At 46.8% G+C, this 6,102-nt stretch overlaps 1 protein-coding gene across 2 annotated transcripts in view; it reads right to left on the bottom strand.

Annotated features, from left to right (window-relative positions):
• Positions 1 to 4,167, bottom strand: part of YPEL5 (yippee like 5) — a 13,642-nt gene extending 9,475 nt beyond the window's left edge. The window contains exon 1 of one of the 2 annotated variants that reach the window (XM_003787499.3): positions 4,006 to 4,167. The gene's annotated coding sequence lies outside the window, so the exon portion shown is untranslated. Of the gene's footprint in view, positions 1 to 2,954; positions 3,293 to 4,005 lie in introns of those variants that run through there. The other variant, XM_012803757.2, reaches the window with a different exon arrangement.
• Positions 4,168 to 6,102: the final 1,935 nt, after the last annotated feature.

The raw sequence follows: 6,102 nt of genomic DNA, 5'->3' as shown, positions 1-6,102 counted from the left end.
TGGAGTTTGAATAGTTGCTATGGTAACTTTGTGGCTTGTAAAGTTTATAATATTTCCTATCCGGCTCATTACAGAAAAAGAAAAAGTATGTCCTGCTTGAAAACATATGGACAGATAAAGACTGTTTCATTGAGGAAGCAATCATTTTTAGAAAAAAAGTGGAAACTTGGCATTTGTACGTAAAGAACAATATTAGTATTTGCAAGATCAGTTTAATTCCACTTTTTTCATGGATTTTCTAGCTAAAATCCTTAACTTTCTGTAACTAGTTCAGCATGTTTAAGATCAAAGATTACAAAAATAGATAATATACACCCACCTGCTGCCTCCTTCTCCCTTCACCCCCAGGACACTCTAACTGTGCAGCAGACATCTGAACGCTATAGAGTTTAAGGCTCTGCAGGTTCAAATCTTAGGTCTCCGGTTTAATTAGCTGTATAAACTTTAGGTAAATCCTTCTCTTCTTCAGCTGTCAAAGGGTGAATAGCAATATCTATCTCTTGAATTTTAAGAATTAAATGGAAATACTATATCCTGAGAATAGTACAGTGCTTGGTACACACTGACTGCTAAATAAAGATCAATGAAACCAGATTACTTTCATCGACATTTCCCACCCTAAATTCCCAGTGTTACAGATGAAAAAAGCAAGGCTTCTATTAATTATGGCACAGCTAAGTGACCAGATGACAGAAATTACAGGCAAGAGGAAAGTTAAAAATCTTCCAAAGCATCTCAAACTCTTAGTGTCACAGTTCTAGGTCTAGGTCTTCAAATAGCTACTTGCCCTCCTATAATAATCCAGTTTGGTTTCAAGGCAGGAAAGTGAAATTAACTAAAGGAGGCACCTTTGCTCAGTCCTAAAAATAACCAGGAGGAGTATGAGAGTAAGTATCTATTTGTATCTCACAGGCCTTTGTGATGGGAAAACACCTACAAAGGGTTAATGGAATCTGCCCCTGCTAGAGGTGGTTTTGTTTTGCAATGGAGAAGCCTGCTAGTACATCTGGTTTTTAAGTCTCTTCCCTCTCCAAAACAAAGGCTCAAACCCCAAATAACAGTGCCGGTTTGATTACTACAATAATAAAAATTTAATGCCAATGTAATTTTATCAACTCTTTTCATTCTGACATGTGACTAAATAATTAATATTAAAAACCTAGAAGGGAAAATAACTGTAATCCACAAAACGAATTTTCCAATTTTTGTACAAAATATTTGCCAAGCCAAGGTTTCAGAACTCTTGCAATAGCTGGCCAGTTTATGCAGCTGTGCCAATCTCCTGGTTGCGGAATAAGGTTTTCATTTGAGTAAAATTTTTAAGTACATTTTTGTCCTCACCTCCCCCCCAAATGACTTATTTTTTCTAGTTTTGTTAAAGGATTTCCAAGTTTCTTATATTTCTACAATGGTTAGTTTAATCAACAGAAAAATAAGACTAGTCGTTCATGTTACTCAGGAAGCCATGAGTCAGTGCAGAGTTTCTAATCTCCCCCAAAACTTCTCTTGGCAAGACAAATTCATGATCTCTTTGTTTGTTGTTATGCAAGCCTCCAATTGGATGAACAGAAGTATAATTTAATGTCTCCCTGATTCAGGTGTCAAGTAGCAAGCTAAGTTCAGTTCCTACATTATACTGACACTGCTCCACAGGATTACCAGGAAAATTAATATTGATTTTTACAGGCATCTAGGCACTATTAAACCTACAAAGATATTCTGGGCACAAATATACTCAGGACTATATTCATGTCTCATGTTTTTTGTAAGTAGTAACTCATTTTTCTTTACACTTAATTTTTATCCCTATTTCCTTTCACTTTTTATTGTTTTTAAACCTATTTCTTTTTACTACCTAAACAGAGGATAGAAAAGACAATTAACAAGCCTAGAGAAGTCTTCAGAGATACAACCAGATATCATTTTAGAAGCCATTTATATTTACTAACCTTGTTTTAAAAAGTTACTGTTAAACTCCAATTTAGTTTCCCTGCATAGAGTTAAATAATTTACTTGACCACATTTCATCACTGCTCCCTTTTTAGAGATAAGATGGTTGCTAGAGATAAACTTAAAAAAGAATTGTATTGGACACTGGGCTGGATAAGGGTGTAGAAAGGTAAACAGTTCCTTCCAAAGAGCGTAATTCTAGCCGGTGTTCCAGTACACACCAAAAAAAAAAAAAAAAATAATGGAGAAGTGGAAAGTAGTTTTTGTTCCAAATTCTACAAATGTCACCTTCTTGCCCTAGGGCTGTTTTTCCTCCTAACCCTGTCAGTCTAACAACAACCCAAAGCCTCTTCATTTTCTATGTCTAATCAGTATCAATCCAGTTCCAAATGTTTCTTACTTTACTCTTACTCATTTCTCACTGCCCCATTTTTGAACTTTTACGACACTCACTTTATAACATTTAACTTTGTATTACTCAATTTCATTTGTCTATGACTTTTTACTAAATTGAGAAAAGACTAAGTTCTGTGCAATTTCCTTACCTAACTCGTAGAAATATGCAATAAACTTTTCAGGGGAAGAACAAAATCCACCCAAGGCGCTTCACATCTGGCACAAATATGTACCCTGGAAACCCTGCTTGCTTTTGCTTCCTCTTTGTTGGACTGCAGCTGCAATGCTGTGTATGTGGCTATGCTGAGTTAATACCCTATTACCCCTCATTTCTTTCTTCACCTTTAAGTCTATTAATTTTCCAAAAACACAAGGTTAGCCAGAGGTAATTACTTCAGGTTTTCCGTCTGTCAAGAAGAACCAGAAAATAAATCCTCAGATTACCAACAAGGCTCTGTAAACAGAAAAAGTTTAAAAATAAATGAGCTGTACACCTTTCTAGACGCTCCCATTAAAAGGGAGATTGGTTGGTGTTAGGATTAAACAGATCTTTGTAGTATTTCAGTTTCCCACTCCCGCCGATCGAAATATTCGTGAGTCCTACCTACCTCCCTAAGATTGTAAACAAAGGGGATCCAAGAGCACGCCTACTCTTCCACCCGCGGGCAGCAGGCAGGACGTGGCCCGCGGGGGGGGATAGCTGGGCCGCCCGGGCGACCCCGGGCGCCAGGTGGACTCGGCCCGCAGCCCGGAGCGCCCCCGCCGCGCGCGCCGCGCGCCCAGCTGATCGCGACCACGTGACGCCCGCCGGCCAATCGCCAGGGGCGGGGCGGCCGAGCGCGGCTGCGGCGGGGCCTCCCCCGGCACAACAAACACCCGCAGGAAACAGCTGAGCGGGCGCGGGCTCCCGGCTCCGCACACCCGCAGGCAGCTCAACAGTCGCCCCGAGCTCTCCGCCCAGGGTTCAGCGGGGCAGGGGCGGCGGACGTTCAGCCAGCAGGGGCCAGGGAGAACACCGACCCCGCCCGTGGGCAGTGCCTCACGGACAGGGCGTGGGGCTCTTTCCGAGACCGGTCACGCCGTGGCGTCATCGTGGCCCACACAACTCGGCCAAGTTCCGACTTGACTTCGAGGCGGTGGCGGAGGAGCCCGGCGGCGCGGAGCCCTGCGCGCCCCCGATACTGCGGCGGGGACGGCGGCCCGGTGGGGGCGGGGCAGCAGGGGCGGCTCCGGGGTGTAGCCGGTCGAACCACCCAGGAAGGGGCGCCGCAGGCCTCCCCAGAGTGGGGGTGGGGGCGCGGCCCGAGACTGCGGGGCGGGGTCGGCGGGGACGCCGCGCTGAGGGTCGCGGCTGTTGCTGTCGCGCCCGTCGCCCGGCTGCGCGGCGGGGGCGGGCCGACGGCGGCCGCCGCGCCAGGCCTCACAAAGAGCAGCAGCCCAGCCCGTCGACCCGCAGTCTCGGCGCCGAGACCCGCCCAGAGGGGCCGGGGGCGGCTGCGCCGGGACCCCGGGGGAAGCGCAGCAGGGCTAAGGCACTTCCTGCCTGGGCCCCCCGCCCTGACCAGATCCCTGACTGCTTCGAAGCTGCCCAGTCTGGACTCCTCTGCCTGGGCTCCTCTGCCTCCACCGGCTCGGACCCTAGTCCCCAGCAGCACTCACCCTGAGCTGCGGTGAGGTCTGCGGCCGCCAGCGGCTCTTCGCTCCTCAGCTGGGATGAAGCCCCTCAGCCACCCGAGTCTCCAGGTTTAGTCAGGCCCAGGCCTTGGCCCCGCCTCTCTTAGCTTGGGCCTCAGCGTCAATCATCCGCTGTGGCTCCGCCCCTCCAGGAGTCGGCGGTCCCGGTTGGCCCGGAACGCCCTTCATTTCTAGGCCCCGCCTCTCTTCTCGACACCCTGCCCCTTCCGCTGAGCCCCGCCCCTTCTCTGGCTCACCCTCCCCCACTCTAGTTCTCTTTTGCTTTTCGGCCCACCCCTCCCAGAAGCCGCAGATCCAGGGCCTGCTCCCTGCAACTCGCCCCGCCCCTGACCTAACATCTTGGACTCGTACAGCCAATCAGAGAAGCTAACTCTACCCCTCTCCCGAGGCTGCCAATGCGGCGAGACCTAGGATCCACCCCTCCTCCCCAGCTGAGAGCACACAACACAGCGTCCACGTGAGTCAGCTTCTTAAAGGAGACGGCTCCGCCTAGTTAATTGCGGCAGCTGGGAGCCTTCGGGCGTCATTAGCGTCACCAGGTGGAGACGAGGGCCTAGCTTTCTGATACCCAGTGAGGCCCAGTGAAGACGAATGAAAACAACAGGCAGTTTTCTAGATCTAAGCAGGTATGTAGGGAGTTAAAATGCACCATGTAATTCATTTCTTCGAGACGCTTGTCATTCTTACTTTCAAAACCCTAACCCTTCCCATGTGAACATAGAGGCACTCCTGGAAAACATGCAGGGGAAAGGATTTTTCAACTGTGCCCGACTTTATTTACATCTGCTTGAGTTTTTTCGTAGTAGTAGTAGTGGGAATGATTCTCAAAAAAGATGAGAAAATCCAGTCTTATACATAGAGATTTTCTACCTCAGAGAATCTGAAATTTGTGAACAGGGTAGCCGTTCCCGTAGCCCTTACCAACGCTTTTTTTTTTTTTTTGGCCAGGGCTGGGTTTGAACCCGCCCCCTCCCTTGTATGGGACCCGCGGGCTCCCTACTCTGAGCCACAGGCGCCGCCCTTCAGCACTTTGGACTGAAGGTTTTGCTTCTCATTCCTTCGAATTTCTCAGGTACATTTTGTTGGCTTTCTGGAAAAAGCAAAAATATTCGATGATGCCTGTTTCTCAGATTACAATATAAATTAACATTTGAAGTCAATTTGCAAGGTGTTTAAAGCCATATTTGGTGGGACAGATGTTCTGAAGCAAATCCCAGCTCTTGACTCCTGATCATCCCCAAATCCATCAGTGTTTTCATTCAGTTCAAATAAAGTTCATATGACCCTCAAAGTCAAAGGACTAGTTATGGTTTCTTTTCTTTTTCCCAAGAACCAGGGTAGTAGTGAGGACTAGTTATCTTTTGATAAGTGAGTTATCTCTTTGTTTTAGTTAGTATTAATTACAAAAGTAACACGTTTATTGTAGGAAGGTTGTACTGTCTCACTTCATAAAAAGACTGCCATCTGCTAATGGGCTTCCTCTGTATCCTCCTCTCCTCCCAAAGTGAATGCACACAGAAGCATATTGTACCGCTTGTCCTTTAACTGGCTTTTTTTCACTCAATATGTTATGGCCATCCTTTTATGTTAAATTTATCTTTTATATTAAGGTGACCAGACGTCCTGCTTTTGGCGGGACAGTCCCAATTTTTAACAATTTGTCCTGTTCACGTGGTGTTAAAAAAAAGTCCTGATTTTTGGAAAGAATGCAGACAAGCTAGGGAATGGCTTGGAGAATGGAAAGGGAATATACAGTTTCTGCTGCTGAAAAGGTTAATGTAACTCCATTTGGGAATGAAGAGGTTAATGTAAACTCCCTACTCCCCTCCTGGGCAAGGTCACCCAGGTAGAATCAGTATTAGAAGGATACTGGCTCCCTCCCTTGCTTCTAGGCAAGGACAATTAGCTCAGAAGGAGCCAAACTGTCTGGAAGGAACAAGTAGCCCCCCACCCCCAGGGTCCCTAACCATAAACAGCTCAGCCAGTAGCCCCACCCATCAATGGTGTCCTGCTTTACCAATGTTAAAATCTGGTCACCTTATTTTATCTAAAAATTTATCT

This window comes from Otolemur garnettii, unplaced genomic scaffold, assembly GCF_000181295.1.
Source record: "Otolemur garnettii isolate 467f Iridium unplaced genomic scaffold, OtoGar3 scaffold00022, whole genome shotgun sequence".
Lineage (NCBI taxonomy): Eukaryota > Metazoa > Chordata > Mammalia > Primates > Galagidae > Otolemur > Otolemur garnettii.
This window is presented reverse-complemented; position numbering and strand designations above follow the sequence as displayed.